This window comes from Muscardinus avellanarius, assembly GCF_963383645.1.
Source record: "Muscardinus avellanarius genome assembly, chromosome: 7".
NCBI lineage: Eukaryota > Metazoa > Chordata > Mammalia > Rodentia > Gliridae > Muscardinus > Muscardinus avellanarius.
In genome coordinates, this window is record NC_137793.1 from 75,025,145 (window position 1) to 75,045,179 (window position 20,035).

Genomic DNA, 20,035 nt, shown 5'->3' on the forward strand with positions numbered 1-20,035 from the left:
AAGTCGCAGGTTATAAAATCAACCTAAAGAAATCAGTGGCTTTTCTTTATGCCAACAACGAATCCACAATGAAAGAAATAAAAACAACAATTCCATTCACTATAACCTCAAAACCAATAAAATACCTAGGAATAAACCTAACCCAAGATGTAAAAGACCTCTACAACAAAAACTATAAAACATTAAAGAAAGAAATTGAGGAAGACCTTGGAAGATGGAAAGATCTCCCGTGCTCATGGATAGGCAGAATAAATATCATCAAAATGGCCATTCTGCCAAAACTGATCTATAGGTTCAATGCAATTCCCATTAAAATACCAGTGGCATTCTTCAGAGACCTAGAAAAATCAATCACGAATTTCATATGGAGAAAGAAAAGACCTAGAATAGCCAAAGCAATTCTCAATAACAAGAAACATGCAGGAGGCATTACAATCCCAGACTTCAAACTATACTATAGAGCAATAGTAGTAAAAACAGCATGGTACTGGCACAAAAACAGATATACTGACCAGTGGATTAGAATAGAAGACACAGAAACAAACCCACACATCTTTAGTCAATTAATCTTTGACAAAGGGGCCAAACACATACGCTGGAGAAAAGACAGCCTTTTCAACAAGTGGTGTTGGGAGAACTGGCTAACCATTTGTAAAAAGATGAATCTAAACCCCTATATCTCACCAAACACAGGAATCAACTCAAGATGGATCAAAGACTTAGAAATTAGACCTGAGACTGTGAAGCTAGTAGAGGAGAGCATAGGTTCAACACTACAACATATTGGCACAGGCAGTAACTTTCTCAACAAAACCTCCAAAGCTCAGGAAATTAAAGCAAGAATAAACAAGTGGGATAACATCAAACTAAAAAGTTTCTTCTCATCAAAGGAAACTATCAATAACCTAAAGAGGAAGCCTACAGAATGGGAAAGGATCTTTACCAGCCACCATTCTGATAGGGGGCTAATATCCAGAGTATACAAAGAGCTCAAAAGACTCTACACTAGCAAAACAAACAACCCAATCAAGAAATGGGCAAATGAACTAAATAGACACTTCACAAAAGAAGAGATACAAAGGGCTAATAGATACATGAAAAGATGTTCTTCATCACTGGCCATCAGGGAGATGCAAATCAAAACTACACTGAGATTCCATCTAACCCCAGTCAGAGTAGCAAGCATAAAAAAATCAAACAACAACAAATGCTGGCGAGGATGTGGGGAAAGAGGAACTCTTTTACACTGTTGGTGGGAATGCAAACTAGTTCAACCACTATGGAGATCTGTGTGGAGATTCCTAAGAAAGGTGGGAATAGATCCACCATATGACCCAGCTATACCACTCCTGGGTATCTTTCCAAAGGGGTTGAATTCAGAGAACTACAGCAACATATGCATACCTATGTTCATAGCAGCACAATTTGTAATAGCCAAAATATGGAACCAACCCAGATCTCCATCAACAGATGAATGGATAGCAAAACTGTGGGAAATACACACAATGGAATTCTATTCAGCCATAAAGAAGAACAAAATTATATCATTTGAAAGAAGATGGAAAGCCCTGGAGAACATAATGTTAAGTGAGATCAGCCAAGCACAGAAGAAGAAGATACATATGTTTCCTCTAATATGCCCAAACTAGGAAACACAAAGAATACCAGTGGGTCTCCAGATATTCAAGGGGAAATACTAGCTAAGTTTAGATGGTAAGATAGGAGAGGAGGAAGGCCGGTCTTGATTAATAAGGGTCTACACTTGAACATGTGTAAAATTATGAATAAGATATGGTTAACCTGGACAACCATTGGTGGGAGGGGGGAAGGGAAAATGGGGGCGGGGGGGGGAGAGGGCACCAAATATAGTGTAAATGTATACTATTTATGTTCAATAAAAAAATTGTTAAAAAAAAAAAAAAGAAACAGGGTCTCACCAGGTTGCTGAAAGCCTCACTAGATTGCTGAGGCTGTCCGGTGATCCTCCAGTCTCAGCCTCTCAAGCACTAGGATTATAAGCATGCACCACCGCACCTGGTTTATCTCAATTACTTTAAAAAAAAAATGTCAAGAACTAATATCAACCCTTCTGAAGAGAAAATCCTTCTTTGAAATCCCTCACAAGACTGCAAGATAAAAGAACATTTTCACACCTATTTATTGCGATCAGAACTACTTTGATAGGAAAGTCAGACAAGAACACTACAAGATAAAGTATCTAGACGATTATCCCTAATTAGCATAGATGCAAAAATTATCAATAAAATACTAGCAAAGCTAATTCAACAGCATAGAGAGATCATTCACCATTATCTAGTGGGATTTATTCTAAGGATTCAAGAATGGTTCAACATATGTAAATCAATAAGTATGCTATACCTCATTAATAGGATGTGGGCAAGAACCACATGACTGTGTCAATAGTGAAAAGGCATTTGACAAATTGCAACATCTTTCCAAGAAAATAACTTTCAGCAAATTAGGCATATAAGTAATATACTTCATCGCAGTATGACAAGCCCCTAGCTGAAATTATACTCAGTGGTAAAAAGTTGCAAGCTTTTTCTCTAAGGTCAGGAGCAGAACAAGGAATCTTACTCTTACCACTTCTATTAAACACAGTATTGGAATTCCTAGCTACAGCAATTAGGCAAGATAAAGAAAACCATCAATATCATAAAGTATGAGGTTAAGTAATTCTTGTTTGCAGATGACATAATCTTATGGGTAGAACATCCTGAAATCTTCATCACAAACATTGTTAGAACTGATAAATAAATTCAATTAAGTTGAATGACATGAAAAAAATATTAAAATATAGCATTTTACACACTATTAATAAACTGATGAAAAAAGATATAAAGATCCCATTCTTGATGCAAATACACACACACAACCATAGAAATAAATTTAATCGAGAAAATGAAAGGTATTTACAATAAAAATTACAAAATATGAATGAAAGAAATAGAAAGTACATGCACAAGAGAAGGTATCTTATATTCATGGATTAAAAGCATTAATATTGTTAAATGCCCATAATACCCAAATCAGTCTATAAGAGTTTTTTTTTTTTAATTTCAGACTGTTTAGGAGATTCATTAGAGATACCAAGGAAAGTTTGGAGAGGAAAGATCAGTGGAAGTATGAAGACAAAGGAATTTCAGTGTTATGTAGGACCATGAGTATTTGGAGGTTTAGAAAAGAAGTGAGCAGATGCCAGAAATAGTCAGTCTCTTTAAAAATAGTTATTGTTGAGCTGGGAGTGGTGGTGTGTGCCTGTTAATATCAGTACTTGGAAGGCTGAGATAGGAGGATTACAGGTTCTAGGAAAGTCTCAGCAATTTAGCAAGACTCTCAGTAACCTAGAAAGACTTGCTTCAAAACAAAAAACTAAAAAAAAGCTCAGGGTGTAGCTCAGAGGTAGAGTGCCCTTAGTTCAGTTCACACACACACACACACACACACACACACACACACACACACACACACACATCTCTGAATCAGAAAAATGTGAAAGATGCACGACTTTTTCTCTTTATCCACCCTAAATAGTCACCTGTCATTGACACTCAACACTTAGCTCAATATTGTGGATCAAACAAGTTTTGGCAGACCATCATGAAACCTACTTCTCCATTGGAAAAAGTATTCTTATGGAAAATGGAGGTGGGAAAAATACACTTTGAAATTTAGAATTTTTACAATCGTCTCATAGTAGATAAGGTAGAATTTAAAAGCCCTCACTATAAGAGCAATCTTTATTACCTTATACTGAAATGTAAGTCATTTTATGAAAATTTATTTTGCTCTTAGTGAATAGAAAAGCACATACTTGCTTTTTGCTGCTAGTTAAGAAAATCTTATTTTTTAAGTTAGGTCAAGACAAACATTCTGTAAAAGACTTTAATGTTTATTTTTAAGAAATATAAGACAATCCAGTCACAGAAAAAGAAGTGAGATTTTATACACAAATGAAATGAAAAAGGTACCATATTTAAGAATAAAAGAAAAAGAAAAAGGAGCTGCAAGCTGACTGGCTCCTTTTAAATCCATAACCACTGTTGTAAAATAGTTTTTGAAAAAGCATTGCACCTGGGCATGATAGTACACTCCTGTAATCCCAGTATTCATAAGAATGAGACAAGAGGATCGCTGGTTCAAGGACAACCTCAGAAACTTAGCTAGACTCTCAGTGACCTAAAAAGTCCTTCTTTCAAAAATAAAGTAGGGCTGGGTGTAGCTAGAAGGTAGAATGTTCCTAGGTGCAATTCTCAGTACCACAAAAACTAAGAAAAAAAAAAAAACACCATTGTGGTGCATGGATGGTTTACCTACAGAAGAAATCTCTATGGCCCTTAGTTCTTTGTTAAGTTTGATGTAATGCAATCATATCTTCATTTTTGGAATCCAAATTTATTTTCCAACTTTACTCTCAATGAGGCTACATATACTCTTCTGAAAATGTGAAGGCTGTTAAGAGGATTGCTTGTGGTCACCTTTCTCAATGATATAGTATTTCTCAACGTCCATTTCAAGGAGATATTTTGAACCATTGATCCTATGTGAGTAAATAGCTCAACTTACTCTTTGGTAGTGCACACTAAGCCAAAGGATTTGAAGATTAATAAATTAGTTAAAATATAATAGCATGGCATACGTATATACAGCCCTGAGTACTTTTTCCCCCAAGGCAGTAGAAATACTGTAGATAACTTTTCTTGATTCCTCACTGAAATTCAAACAAGGACAAGAAAGAACTTTGAGCAAAAGCAATTTTCCAAATACTCAATAGAATATTTTTTGTGTTTGTGTAATATACATTGTATCAAGTTTAATGGAGACTGCTGAAATTTGGATCTTAAATGTACCCCAAAGACCCATGGGCTTGGCGGCAGCAGGAGGTGGTGGAATCTTCGAAAGGTGGAGCCTACTGGGATGTGTTCAGGTCACTGGGGATATGCCCTCAAAGTAGGTTGTATGACCCTGGGCTCCTGCTCTTCCTCTTTCTCTCTCTTTTGCTACTTGATGTTGAGATGCTCCCTGCCATGATGTACAGCCTCAGAACAGGATCAAAAGCATTGAGTTTACTTGATTGTGGACTGAAACTTCCCAAACTGAGCCCCCCCAAAAATAAACCTTTTCTCTTTATTGGTTGGTTACCTCAGGCAATTATTATAGTAACAGAAAGCTGACTAACATAGAGACATATAAAGAATTTAGTAACCTTGTTCCTGTTCTTTGACTATTCCCCTTTGGGACTCTCCCTTTGGCCAAGCTTCTTATCAACTTATTTCTTTGAAATATATTAGTGCTTTCTTTAAATTATATTCAGAAATAACTGCTAAAAGAAGAAAGTTCTCTCTGCTTACATATGTGTTTGGCCTGACTGCTACTGCTGTCTTCTTTTTAATTATTCTTTTTGATTCTTTGTTATGCCAAATGATTATGGCAAGTACTGGCATGGTGGTATGCTCATCAAGGGACTGCAACCAGGATCAGTTCTGCCTCTAGGCTTACCTTGATCTCATTTCTGGTATGTTTTCTAAGTCTGCATCACTCTTTCATCTTAGAACAAGTTCTAGATGAAATTATGTCAGGCATAGAGGAGACGCATGGGCCTCTTAGACTATTCTACTCTGGTGCTCTTGGTCTCATACTTCTCTCTCTTTTCATGACGGTTTGGTATTACCCAGCTTATTATTGATCCTGTGAAAACTTCCGAACCCTGCATTACACATTTGAGGATGTGAAATTACAATTGACTAATCAAATCAACACTCCTTTATTAATGATAATGGCACTTCAGCTATCTGATCATTCTTAGGATCACTCTTATGCACTTCTACCCAGTCCATTAGTAACAAATTCTAACACACTGGGCGGGGGGGGGGGGGAGGTAATGTTTTGTGGTATATAGATTTTTTTTTGTGGTTTTTCAAATTTCACCTATTTCACTCTAAAACTAGGCCAACCAATTTAAGTAGCTTAATAGTGTTCTGGAGAAAAAAATATAGCAATGCTAGATGTCTAAATGCTCACATTAAAATCTTTTTGTTTCAATCTATATTGCTCATGGGATGGATTATTACACATTAATAAGCCTCCAAAACCCTAGAGGAAAAAAACTCAACATGTATAATTATATTAAGTCTGCTTCTGCATACAACTTAAGATTGTGAATGTTTGTTTATTATTTTAAAAAATTTAAACAGTGCTTTCTGTGTGCCAGTACTTATTCTAAACATTAACTCATTTGAAATTCAAAATGACCTGATAAGAATGACAGTATTACTATACTCATAATATAAATGGGAATTTTCAAACTTTTGATGCAAAAAAATTAAAATTAAATAACTTGCTTAAGTTCCCTTAGGCAGGCTGGGTTGTGAGCCCAGGGGACTTTTCCCCAGAGGCTGACCTGTTAACTCAATGGTCTTTGTAGTTGGGAGTGAAAAGCCTATTCCTTAAGAGGATACCTGTACATTTATTGTGTTTGAATTCTTTTTTCTCAGAAACTCATTCAACACCAGACAGATGTGTTTTATTTAAAAAACAAAATAAGCCGGGCATGGTGGTGCATGCTTGTAATCCCCTCTCCTTGGGAGGCAGAGACAGGAGGATCGCACAGGTTCGAACAAGGACAGCCTCGCTGGCTTGAGAGATACTGTTTCCAAATAAAAATATAGAAAATAGGTCTGGAGGTGTATCCCAGAGGTAGAAGGGTTTCCAAGAACCCCAGTACCACCAAAAAATTAATTAATTAAAAACAAAAGCCCCTTTAATGAGAAAGTCTAATAAAATTCAGTTATTAACTCAAGCTCTTAAAAAATCTTTCAGAAAAGGCAACAGAGAAGCAGGCAGCTGCTGATAATTCTTTAGTGGAAAAGTAAGTTGCATACTTATACAAGCTGCCCTAATGATTATCAAGCCCAAGTTTTGTTAAAAAACACACACAAAACAGATTTCAAGATATACCAAAGAAACCATACAGATACCCTTATCAATATAAAAGTTGAACAATGACATTTAAGAATATAGCAAAAGCCAAATGTGGCAATATACACGAATAACTTATAAATAAGCCTTTCAATCAGAGAAAGCTAAAATGGAGAGCACTCACTGAGGGGCAACATAGGTAAAAGGAAAGCAAGAGTGCTTTCCTAAACATCCCCCTAACAACTAAGCCAAAAAGACAGCTACTAACATACAGTTTTCCTTTTCCCCTAGCCAATTCATGTTTCTTCAGATATGTTTGGTTTCTGATCAGTATGTACAGACATAAGGTAATTTCTCCAGCGATTACCACCACTTCTTCCTTTCCCTCTACTTCTGTCTAGCAACATTTTTCCTTTGTTTTGACCAGTTGAACTCAAAAAAGTCTGACCAGTATCAACTCATTGTAATAGCACTTGGGAAATGCAGTCTTAGAAAACACAAACTTTTTTTTTTTTTTTTAACAGAAATGGCTTGACAAAGTTTCCATTCTTGATGTGACAGCGTCTCCCATGCTGATCACTAGGTTAATGGCTCCTCTTGGTGAGATCACAAGCTCTCTCTGGCGCTACACTGGAGTGCTCCCTCTCTGGTGAGGTACTACGGAGCCCTGTGTGCACACTCCCACCCATTTAAGCTTTCAGTAAATACAGAGCATCATTTTAAAACGTTTCAGTAGAATAATGTAAGAACACTGCATTTATATTGGGCTGTTTTGTCACTGCCTGCATTGGGTTGGAGTGCTGTTCCTGGCACAGTGGATGCACAGTTAGTTGGTGGCCACACTAAGTTCCTTAGGCATCAGTACGTCCCTCTCTTCAAGCCTCAGCACTTTTTTTTTTTTTTTTGCAGCAATGATGGTATTCTTCATCAGCATTGCCACTGTCAAGGGATTGGCACCCCCAGGGACAGGAGTGATGCAACCAGCTTTCTTCTTGACTCCTTCAAAATCCACATCTCCAACCAACTTGAGTTTAGCAGTTACAGGATCTTGAATTCTGTTTATCACCACATCAATGATTGCTGCCCCTTCCTTGATCATATCTGCTGTGATCAGATTTGGAATGCCTGCAGTAGATACTACAATATCTGCAAGAATTGTGTGTTTCTTCAGATGCTCTTTGGGAGCTTAGTGGTGAGATATTGCAACAGTGGCATCACCTCCAGGCCATTCGTGTACCCCACCTGTGTGTAGCAACATTGCAATGGGCATGCCAACATTTTTAGACCTTCCAGACACAATCACATTCTTCCCCAGGGTTGGAATACCAGTTCGCTAAATTATTTCCCACCGTCACCCCCATGGGGTGCTGGTAACATGGAATACTGATCCAGACACATTCAACCCCACATAATGACATGAAAGCCATCCACATCCTTGTCTGGAGAAATGGCATTGCAGATCTTCCTCTCATTGATGTGCTCTGGAAGAGGCAGTTGAACAAGGAGGCCATCTATTTGTTCATCTTTATTTAGTTTATTTATTAAATTCAATTGGTCTTCCTCTGAAATTGAAGCTGGTTTCACAATTGTCTCACTGTTGATTCCCACATGTGCAGCTGCCCTATTTTGTTGAGGACATAGGAGTGACTTGCAGAATTTTCACCAACTAGAACCATACTCAGGTGGGGCTGGCTTGTTGCCCATGGCCACCCACTCATCTATCTCCTGCCACACTTCCTGCTTGATCTGCTGAGCCAGCTTCTTTCCAGTAATGACAAGTGCTTCATTTCGAATTGCAGCGAGGTGGAAGGGCCGATGCCAGAGGTGGCAGCGATGCGTTGGCTGGAGCAGCCCAGTGGCCAGTGGACACAAGAGAAGTTATCACCATCCTCCATCATTGGGAGAACTGAATTCTTAACATCCTTTTTTTCTCTTTCTTGAAATATCTTTTTTCTGGTATTATATAGGTTCTTAATAGACTTCCTATAAAGTGATTCTAAGCAATTTAAACAGAAAAAGAATTTGTCAAAAGGATGTTGGCTAGTTTAAGAATTCTAATTCTTTAGATGAAACAAAGAGGCTAACCACCAAAATCCCACCACATAGTTTGGTAAAAGCAGTGCTGTTGCTGCTGCTATGGGTCATGGGATGCTTAAGATTTTCCTGCTGTCGTGACTGTGACACAACCAACACTGTTGTCATGGAAACCTACTGTGGCTGCTGCTGTTCTTGCTTCTTTTGATCCAGTTTTGGACCTATGCATTTTACCTTCAAGGGTTGTGAAATAAAATAGAGGAGAACTGATATTTTCAAAAACTGAGAGATTCTCATTTAAGACATGCTTCCTCGGAGTATACATGAGAAAACTATTCTGTTTATAGGGAATTTAAATTTAACTGAGGACAATACATTTTTTATTAAATCCGACAACCTTAATGTCTTCTCAATTTCTTAACTTCTCACTATTCAAGGGGAAATAAAGATTCATATGAAGTTGGGTGTGGTGGCACATGCTTGTAATATTAGCATTTGGGAGGCTGAGACAGGAGGACTGCAGTTCGAGAACAGCCTCAGGTACTACTAAGTGAGGCCCTTTGCAACTCAATGAGACTGTGTTTCAAAATAAAAAAATAAAAATTAGGGCTGGAGGTGTAGCTTGGAGAATGCCCCTGGGTTCCATCCCCAATACCAAAAAAAAAAAAAAAAAAGATTCGTATGATGAACATTTCTTAAAACATAAAAGATATTTTCTATTGAAAAGGAACCAAACTATACTCTCTCCCCAAACTTTTCCATAGTCACAACACAGTAATTCTGTGATGGGGTGAAAGTATTTTCTGGCATTAAACATACACTTAATTTATTAACCACATTTTCCTATCAACTTAATTGTTCCACCATTTTAAGGTAGTTGCTTTTATTTATAATATAAGTTCATATTAATTGTCCCACCATTTTAAGGTAGTTGCTTTTATTTATAAGTTCATATTTTATTTGTAACAAAAACCTTTTTTTTTCTAATAATAAAGGAGTATCTCATTACTAATCCTGAGGAAGAAATTTGACTGTTGAAGATAAAAACACATTCAGAGTATATGTGCATGGCAACAAATATCCCCAAAGAATCTGTTTAAAGTTCTCCCTTTGTGACATTCACTGCTCTGTATTTGAGTGTCTCTAATTCACTTTTTGACTGAGAATATTTAGAAATCTTTTCTAGCATTTGTATAGAAAAGGTGATTTTTAAAATACTTGTATTGGTGAATTATAGTTTCACATAATAATGTAGTTCATACTCGAGGTAAAATACATGCATATAACACTTGTTGGGCTTCCTCCTGAGTTAATCTCCACATCCCCTCTTCTTCAAACAGGGTATTGAGATTAGCATTGGTATTCTCATATAATTCATTCTCCCATAATGTCAATGAAATCGAATCCTCCATTTATTCTCCCATTTTTCTCCTCTTACTCTAGACAATCTCTCTGGTTCCATTGCAGTTTCTCTTCCATTATCTAATGCCTTTCTGGTATCTTGATTATGCTCTAGCTTGCTATACACACTCAAAACCATATCAAAAGAATTGTACACCACAACCAAGTTGGTTTCATCCTAGGAAGGCAAGGCTGGTTCAACATATGCAAATCAATACATGTTATTCACCACATAAATAGAACTGAGAACAAAAACCACATGATCATATCAATAGATGCTGAAAAATCATTTGACAAAATCATAACCTATTCATGCTAAAAACACCACAGAAAATTGGAATAGAAGGAACATATTTCAACATCATTAAGGCTATATACAATAAACCCAAAGCCAACATCATATTGAATGGGGAAAAACTTCAAGAATGTCCTCTAAAATCAGGAAGAAGACAAGGATGCCCACTATCACCACTCCTTTTCAATATACCCTTGAGACTCTTGCCACAGCAATAAGACAGGAGAAGGAAATCAAAGGAATTCACATAGGAAGAGAGGAATTAAAATTATCCTAATTTGCAGATGACATGATCCTTTATCTAGAAGACCCAAAGAACTCAACCAAAAGACTACTGAAGCTGATTAACCAATTCAGCAAAGTTGCAGGATACAAAATCAACCTAAATAAACCAGTTGCTTTTCTATATGCCAACAATGAATCCCCAAAGAAAGAAAGAAAGAAAGAAAACAACTGCATTCACTATAACCTCAAAACCAATAAAATGCCTAGGAATAAACCTAACCAAAGATGTAAAAGACCTCTACAACAAAAACTGTAAAACATTAAAGAAAGAAATTGAAGAAAACCTTGGAAGATGGAAAGATCTCCCTTGCTCATGGATAGGCAGAATAAATATCATCAAAATAGCCATTCTGCCAAAAGTGATCTACAGAGTCAATGCAATTCCTATTAAAATACCAACGACATTCTTCATAGACCTAGAAAAATCAGTCATGAATTTTATATTGAGAAAGAAAAGGTCCAGAATAGCCAAAGCAATTCCCAGAAATAGGAACTATGTAGGAGGCATCACAATCCCTGACTTCAAATTATACTATAGAGCAATAGTAGTAAAAATAGCATGGTATTGGCACAACAACAGGCATACAGACCAATTGAACAGAATAGAAGATACAGAAACAAATTCACACACCTACAGTCAATTAATCTTTGACAAACGGGCCAAACTCATATGCTGAAGAAAAGACAGCCTTTTCAACAAATGGTGCTGGGAGAACTGGCTATCGATTTGTAGAAAGATGGAATTAAATCCTTACCTCTCACCAAGCACAGGAATCAACTCTATATGGATCAAAAATTTAGAAATTAGAGCAGAGACTGTGAAGTTATTAGAGGAGGACAGAGGCTTAACACACCAACATATAGGCACAGGCAGTAACTTTCTCAACAAGATCTCCAAAGCTCAGGAAATTAAAGCAAGAATTAACAAGTGGGATGGCATCAAATTAAAAAGTTTCTGCTCATCAAAGGAAACCATCAAGAACCTAATGAGAAAGCCTACAGAATAGGAGAAGATCTTTACCAGCCACCACTCTGATAGAGGACTAATATCCAGAATATACAAATAGCTCAAAAGACTCTACACTAGCAAAATAACCCAATCAAAAAATGGGAAACTGAATTGAATAGATGCTTCATAAAAGAAGAGATACAAATGGCCAATAAATAAATGAAAAGATGTTCAACATCATTAGCCATCAGGGAGATGCAAATCAAAACTATGCTGAGATTCCATCTAACCCCAATCAGAGTGGCGAGCATAAAGAAAGCAAATAACAACAAACACTGGTGAGGATGTTGGGAAAGAGGAACTCTTTTACACTGTTGGTGGGAGTGCAAACTAGTTTAGCTGCTATGGAGATCAGTGTGGAGATTCCTTATAATACTGGGAATAGATCCACCATATGATCCAGTTATACAACTCCTGGGTATCTTTCCAAAGGGGTTGAAATCAGAGAACTACAGTAACTTATACATATCCATGTTTATAGCAGCACAATTTGTAATGGCCAAAATATGAAACCAACCAAAGTCTCCATCAACAGATGAATGGAGCTACACAAAATTATGGGAACTACACACAATGGAATTCTGCTCAGCAATAAGGAGCAAAATCATGTCATTTGCAACAGAATGGAAAGACCTGGAGAACATTATGTTAAGTGAGATCAGCCAAGCACAGAAAGAGAAGGGACATATGTTTCCTCTAATATGCCCAAACTAGGGAGTATTAGGAATACCAGAGGGACTCCAGATAATGGAGGGGAAACCTCAGCAAAGCTAAAATGTAAGGGTAGGAGAGAAATGGGGGAGGGGTGGGTATCAAGTACTGTCTGAATGTATGCCATTTTCAATATGATCCACATAAAAATAAAAAAAATTAATACATAAAAATAAATAAAATAAAAAAAATATGAGAGAAAACATAAGACCCTTCACTTCTTGTGACCGGCTAATTCCACATGTTATTCTCCAGGTCTATCACTTTCTTGCAAAAGACATAATTTTTTTTTATTGCTGAGTAGAATTCCATTGTGTGTATATTCCAAAATTTTATAATCCATTCATGTGTTGATGGACACCTAGGTTGTTTTCATACTTTGACTATTGTGAATTATGCTGCTACAAATATGGATATGCATATATTATTATAATATTCCAAATTTAGTTTTCTAAAAAGATACTCTGTAGTGGCATAGCCAAATCATATGGTGCATTCATTTCCAATTTTCTGAGTAATCTATACACTAATCTCCATAGTGGCTGTAGTAATTTGTTATCCCACCAATAGTATAGGAGAGTTCCTATTTCTCCATACCCTCACTAGCATCTTTTGTTGTTTGACTCTTTTGGAGGGTGAGAAGTAATGATTTAATTTTTCCTACAAATGAATAATGAGTTTTCCCAACACCACTTGTTAAAAGGCTATCAATTCTTCCATGTATGTGTTTAACACCTTGCTAGAAAACCAATTTGCTATAAATGTATAGATTTGTTTCTGTATCTTATATTCTGTTTTTGTTTTTTTTTTGCCAAATCAAGCTTTTCTGAAGTAAAATTTGAAGGCGGCAATTGTAATGCCTCCTTCTTTTTGCTGAGAAATGCTTTGTCTCTTCTTTTGTTTCTCCTGTGAAATTTAGAACAGATTTTTTTAAGTCTATAAATAAGTTGGCTCTGGGTTCATCAATCTTGTTAATCTTTTCAAAGAGCAAGCTTTTTGTTTCTTGATCTTTGTATTGTTTTGCTATTGATTTTGGCTCTCATCCCCATGTATTTATGCAATTTCTTTTGGTCTCCCTGTTGTTGATTTCTACTTTCATTCCATTATGACCTGAAAAGATGCAAGCAATTATATTACATTTTTTAAATTGGCTTGGTCTTGCTTCTTCTCTACTTTGGAGAAGGCTCTGTGTGCAGTTGAGAAGAATGTGTATTTAGCCACTGTTAGTTGGAATATCTGTATAAGTCTATTCTGCCTATTTGGTTTAAAGTGTTCTTTAGGTTTGATGAATTTTTACTCTTCTGTCTGGAAGATTCAGTGCTGTGTTGAAGTCTCCCAATATTTGTGCCTATTTGAGAACTAATGTCTTGAAGAGTTTGTTTTATAGAAGTGGGTGTATCCACATTTGAGGCACAAATGTTTACTATTATTACATTTGTTTACTGGATTGTTTTTCTTACATGGTCCTCTTTGTCTTTTTTGATAAGTTTTAGCTTGAAGTCTGCTTTGTCGGATATGAGATATGCTTGCTTTAGGTCTGCATTTGCATCTTTTTCCATTCTTTCACTGTTAGCCTATGGATATCTTTACCTGTAAAGTGAGCTTCTTGAGAACAGCATAGGTGGATTATGTTCGTTAATCCACGTTGCCAGTCTATGCCTTTTAATTGGGAAGATTCGACCTTTGACAGTAAATGTTTTTATTGACAGATAACTTTTGTTTCCTCTCATTTTGAGTTATATTTTCTGTTGGATATAGTGCTATTTATCTTTCACTCATTGACCATCTAGTGGAATTTAAACCCCCGCTCCCTTTGTGGTACTGGGGATGAAACCCAGGGGCATTCTACCTCCAAGTCACACCTCCAGCCCTATTTTTATTCTTTATTTTTTGAAACAGGGTCTCATTGAGTTGCAAAGGTCCTAACTACGTAGATGAGGTTGGCCTCAAACTGCAATTCTCCTGTCTCAGTCACCCAAATTCTGGGATCACAAGTGTGTGCTACCACACCTGACTTTACCTCCTTTTGGGTTCTGGTATTTCTTTTTTCTTCTTCATGTTTTAAGTATTTTCTCTAATGCTGATTTTTGTTCATAACTTGTTTTAATTTTTGCAAGTCTCAGAAGGTTTTTATTTCTCAATCAATTTTAAATGATATCTTTACTGGAAATAGCAGTCTTTGTTTGAAGTTGTTTTCTTTCAGGGTGTGTATTACAGAAGGGCTTTCATGACTTGGGTTTAGTAGTCCAGAGTGATTTTTATCATTTGCCCCTGAATGTCATCTATTCATTTGCTTTTTGTGTGTTTACAATTTTTTCTTTGCCCTCTGTTTGTCGTTTTAATTATTATGTGGCATGGAGAAGTTCTTCTTTGATCTTGTTATGTTGGAGTTCTGAATGACTCCTATATGTAGATGTACATGGGCCTACCTCCTGCAATTTATACCACCTCCCAATAATGACATCAAATTATTAATTTATTTTAAGCAGATTAATCCATTGATGAGCTTTGAGACCTCATTATCCAATTATCTTGCCCAAATCCCTATCTCTGAACATTGCTACATTGGGAACTAAACTTTTAACATAAAGCCTTTGGGGGATGCTTCATATCCAAACCATAATAAATACTAATCAGTCCTACCATATTTGATAAACAGTACAAATGCAAAATTATTTGGACTTTAGTGGAAGAAAATGGTTTCTTAATCATTCTTTGCCTTAAAATAATCGAACATCTGGTAGCACATACTTGCAATCCCAGTACCTGTGAAGCTGAGACAGGAGGATCACAGGTTTGAGGACAGTCTTGACAATGGAGAGAAACTCTCAGAGACCTAGCAAGACATGGTTTCAAACTAAAACATAAAGTAGGGCTGAGGTAGAATTCCCCTGGGTTCAATCCATAGTACCAGAAAAATAAAATGAAATAATCTAACAACAATAATAAAACATGTATGCAAACCTCATTTTGACTTTTAGTTGAAAGACACCAATTTTAATTTTTGATCTTAAAAATTCCTTCAAGCAAGAAAGCATATATTTAGTTTTTGTGGTACTGGGGATGAAACCCAGGGGCATTCCTCTGAGATACACCCCTAACCCTTTTATTTTATTTTATTTTTTTTTATTTTTAACAGGCTTTAACTAAGTTACTGATGCTGGGCTTGAACTTACTATTCTCCTGTCACAGCCTCCCAAGTACTGGGATTACAGGCATGTACTACTACACCCTGGCTGGGAAAGTAGGAGATTATATATATATATATAAATATTTAGATGGGAATAAAAACATAGTAGGCTACCAAAAAGTAGAGTAGTATATAGCAGATTATTTCCATTCATTTCTAAGGGTCTTTAGACTATAGTAAATATCCAGAAAATGCTTCTAACGAAATTATTATTCTAAACATGAATTCTGATTCTTAACTATCACACTGCTCTGAATCTGACATATAACCTTTGGTCTCTATACCAGCATTTCATTTTACTGGCTTTTTCTCTAATTTAAAATACAGTTTTAAAATAATGCAGTTACTTACATATATTCTTAATACTTGATTATTTCGCTTTATGTTTTATTACTTTAAGAAAAATAAAGAAATAATTAGTAAAATTCCATACAATACAGAAACTTGGTATTAAAAAAGTAACAGAGCCTGGCATGGTGATGCACACTTGTAATTCTTATACTTGGGAGGCTAAGACAGGAAGATTTCAGGTTCAAGGAGAGTCTCAACAAGTAGTGAGATTCTCATTAACTAAGCAAGATCCTGTTTCCAAATGAAAAATAAAATAGGGCTGGGGGTGTAGCACAGAGATAGAATGTCCCTGGGTTCAAGCCAGTGCTACAAAAAAAAAAATAAATAAATAAATAACAGTCCTCTGCTTCCAACTTTTAATCCTAGTTCCAAGAGATAATAGTTAGGTCTGTGTAGCAAGACCCTGTTTCCAAATAAAAATAAAACAGGGCTAGGGGTACAGCTCATAAGTAGAATGTCCCTAGGTTCAATCTCCAGTACTACAAAACAGAAAAAAGTAACAGTTATTTGCTTCCAAACTCCAATCCCAGTATCAAGAGATAATAGTGTGTTATATATTCTTGTAAAATAATATCTACAAATACATAAATAGTCCACATCACAGTAGAATTTTAAACATTTATTTTAAAAGTGCTAATATTGAAGATTTTTAAAATGTAAAGATATTACATTATAAATGTCTGCAGGCAAGTTCAGAAGTATCTACTCTTCTAAGTTGCTAAATTTTTATAACATTTACATAATTTTATAACATTTCAATTTTTTAGGGCTGGTCATGTAGCTCAGCAATTGAGCGTGTGCTTTACAGGAGTTAGGCTTTGACTTGATCCCTAGTGCCACAAATAGAAATTAAAATAAAAATAACTCATACTTAAAGCAGACTTAAACAACATTAAAATGTACTTGCTATGTCATAAACAATTAACTATTCCACTTTTTGTGGAGAGTTAAGTTGCTTCCATTTTTTAACTGATGAAAAATATTGCCACAGTGAGCATCTTTTTATGCATAGTTTAGAATAATTGTCAAAGTAGTTCATTAATTTTAAAAGCTTGAGTGGTTCGTGTTGATATTCAAATACAGTCAGAACATACCTTGAATAGCTTATACTCAGTTCTCCCTCAAATATTTTAATCTCATTATAAATAGTGTGTAGGCATCAGTAGCAGGTAAAGTTGACCTTTTTTATTCCTCTTTCATATCTGGCACAAGATGAAATGACATTTAAAGAATTTTAATGGTTGTGGTCTATATCATATACAGCATCATTTAACACACACACATACACACACACACACACACACACACACACACACACACACACATATCTACATGCTAAACACATTTCTATTCCCCACTCTGGAAGACTTAACCATAGTTATTATGGGAAGCAGTTCACTCCTGCTTTAAAAAAAATCCAGGATACACCAAGGGATGTTTGCATGTATTTATGTATCACTTTGAATGTTATACATAAAAGATCACAATCATAAATACATCCTTTACTGTTGCCTCTCTTTGGTGTTAAAGACCAATTTATAAAACACACTACTACTTAGAATTTCCTGTTTCTCATACTCTGAATAACTCAGATCTTTAAACTTCAATCCACATTTTTCCTCCAACTCCTTGACCCCTGCCTGCCTGGAATCTTGTTTTTCTCCTACTGTGCTTTCTCTAATCCATTGTTCCAGTTTTCTAAGAACAATGTTTTTACTTTATCTGCTACAAATGCTTACCTGATCTTCTCTAGCTCTCTAATAGTCCATGGTCACATACTTCTCAAAGCTATCTTGAGCTGACAATATGAATGAGACTGTTCTCAGAGCTTATCTCAGTTAATTCTAATAGGAAACTTATGCGAATTCTTCCAGTGATGACTCTATGGTAAAGAGACATTAAATGATTTGCCTAAAGTTACACAGTTAGCAAGTGGTAAATCTGGAATTTGAATTTAGGTCATCGGTCTGAAATAGTCAAAGCTATTAAACATTCTTCTGATTTTTTTGTTTGTGAAAGAAATACATCCTGTTCACCAGGTCTGATTCCACCTACCCTCCTCATTACACTTTGTGTAACACTTCTCTTTCAGTTGCAAGCAACAGAAAATGCAATTCAAACCGCATAAGGGTGGGGGGAAAGGAAATTAATTAATTAATTTATTTATTCTTTTTGTGAGTCTGGAGATGGAACCCAGAGGCATTTGACCTCCGAGCTATACCCCCTGCCCAATTTTTATTCTTTATTTTGAAACAGGGTCTCACTAAGTTGCAGAGGGCCTCACTAAGTAGCTGAGGCTATCCGTGAACCGTGATCCTCCTGTCTCAGCCTCCCAGATGCTGGGATTACAAGCGTGCGCCACCACGCCTGGATGGAAAAAGAAATTTAATGGCTCACAAACTAAAAACTGGCCTGTGGTAGGGATGCTTTCAAGTGTAGGTTAATTTCAGGTTCAATTAGTTCTACCAGAACTCTGATGTCCAGTCTCTGTGACATTTTGCTATCTTTGATGTGTTGGCTTTATTTTAAAGTTCAAGTCTAGCTGGAAAGAGAGGGTTTCATTTTAGCTAGCTCTTACCAAAGTTCTCTTACTTACTACATGGAGAAGAACTTTGGACAAAATGGCGAAAGACCAAATTCACAAAGAAAACCCAGAGTTGTTGCAAAAGAAGGGAGAAAAGGGAGGCTCCCATTACAATTCTCACTAATGCTTTTGTTTTGTTTTGTTTGTTTTGTTTTTCTGGTACTGTGGATGGAACCCAGAGGCATTCTACTTCGGAGCTACACCCCCAGCCCTATTTTTTATTCTTTGTTTTGAAACAGGGTCTCACTGAGTTGCAGAGGGCCTCACTCAATAGCGAGGGTGTCTGTGAACCATGATCCTCGCGTCTCAGCCTCCCAAATGCTGTTATTACAAGCATGCGCCACCATGCTCAGCTCTCACTAACGTTTTATATAACTCACGTTTGTTCACCTAATAGTTGTGTCTCATTTTCATTCACCACCAGTGTATGACTTTGACAAAGGACTCACTTTTTTCTTGTTGCCTAAATTTCTGTCGTCCTGGTAGATTTCATTGACCACAAAGACAACCATCCCATTGTATAGTTAAATGTTTCCTCGAGTTACTGCTTAAATAACACTGTAAACTATATGCACACATGCCTTTTCTCACCAAACTGTCTTTTCCTTGAAGTATCACAATAGCTACTAAACATATGTTTGCTAAAAAATGTACTAACTTATTGTGATTTTTTGGCAAAACTTGTCATCCTGAAACTGTAGTGTAGAAAATTGGCAGTTGAAGCCGGGCGTGGTGGCGCACGCTTGTAATCCCCGCGCTTGGGAGGCGGAGACAGGAGGATCGCGCAGGTTCGAAGCCAGCCGTGCTGGCGTAAGAGACCCTGTTTCAAAAATATAAAATAGGTCTGGGAGTGTAGCCCGGAGGAAGAAGGGCTTCCAGGAACCCCAGTACCACAAAAAAAAAAAAAAAAAAAAAAAATTGGCAGTTGAGCGAATTGGATCAAACAATGATGAAGTTCATGCTACAATGACCTGGAAATGTGAGAACTAATTCAAATTGAGGCAGAGATCAGAAGGGGTAACAAAGATTAGCTGTCAAAATGTGAATTTTTGAGATAGATACTCAGGGCCAGGTGTGGTGACACATACCTGTAATTCCAGTATTTGGGAGGCTGATACAGGAAATGACCCAGTTTCAAAATAAAACATGTTAAGGGCTGGGGTGTAATGATTGGAGGTAGAATGACCCTGGGTTCCATCTCCAGTACAGAGAAAGAAAGAGGAATGAGAATGAGAG

At 36.5% G+C, this 20,035-nt stretch overlaps 1 pseudogene across 1 annotated transcript; it reads right to left on the bottom strand.

Annotated features, from left to right (window-relative positions):
* Positions 1–7,765: 7,765 nt before the first annotated feature.
* Positions 7,766–8,827, bottom strand: LOC308265664 (bifunctional methylenetetrahydrofolate dehydrogenase/cyclohydrolase, mitochondrial-like; annotated as a pseudogene). Its single transcript has one exon. The product of its transcript is annotated as a bifunctional methylenetetrahydrofolate dehydrogenase/cyclohydrolase, mitochondrial-like (transcript).
* Between the last annotated feature and the right edge of the window lie 11,208 nt (positions 8,828–20,035).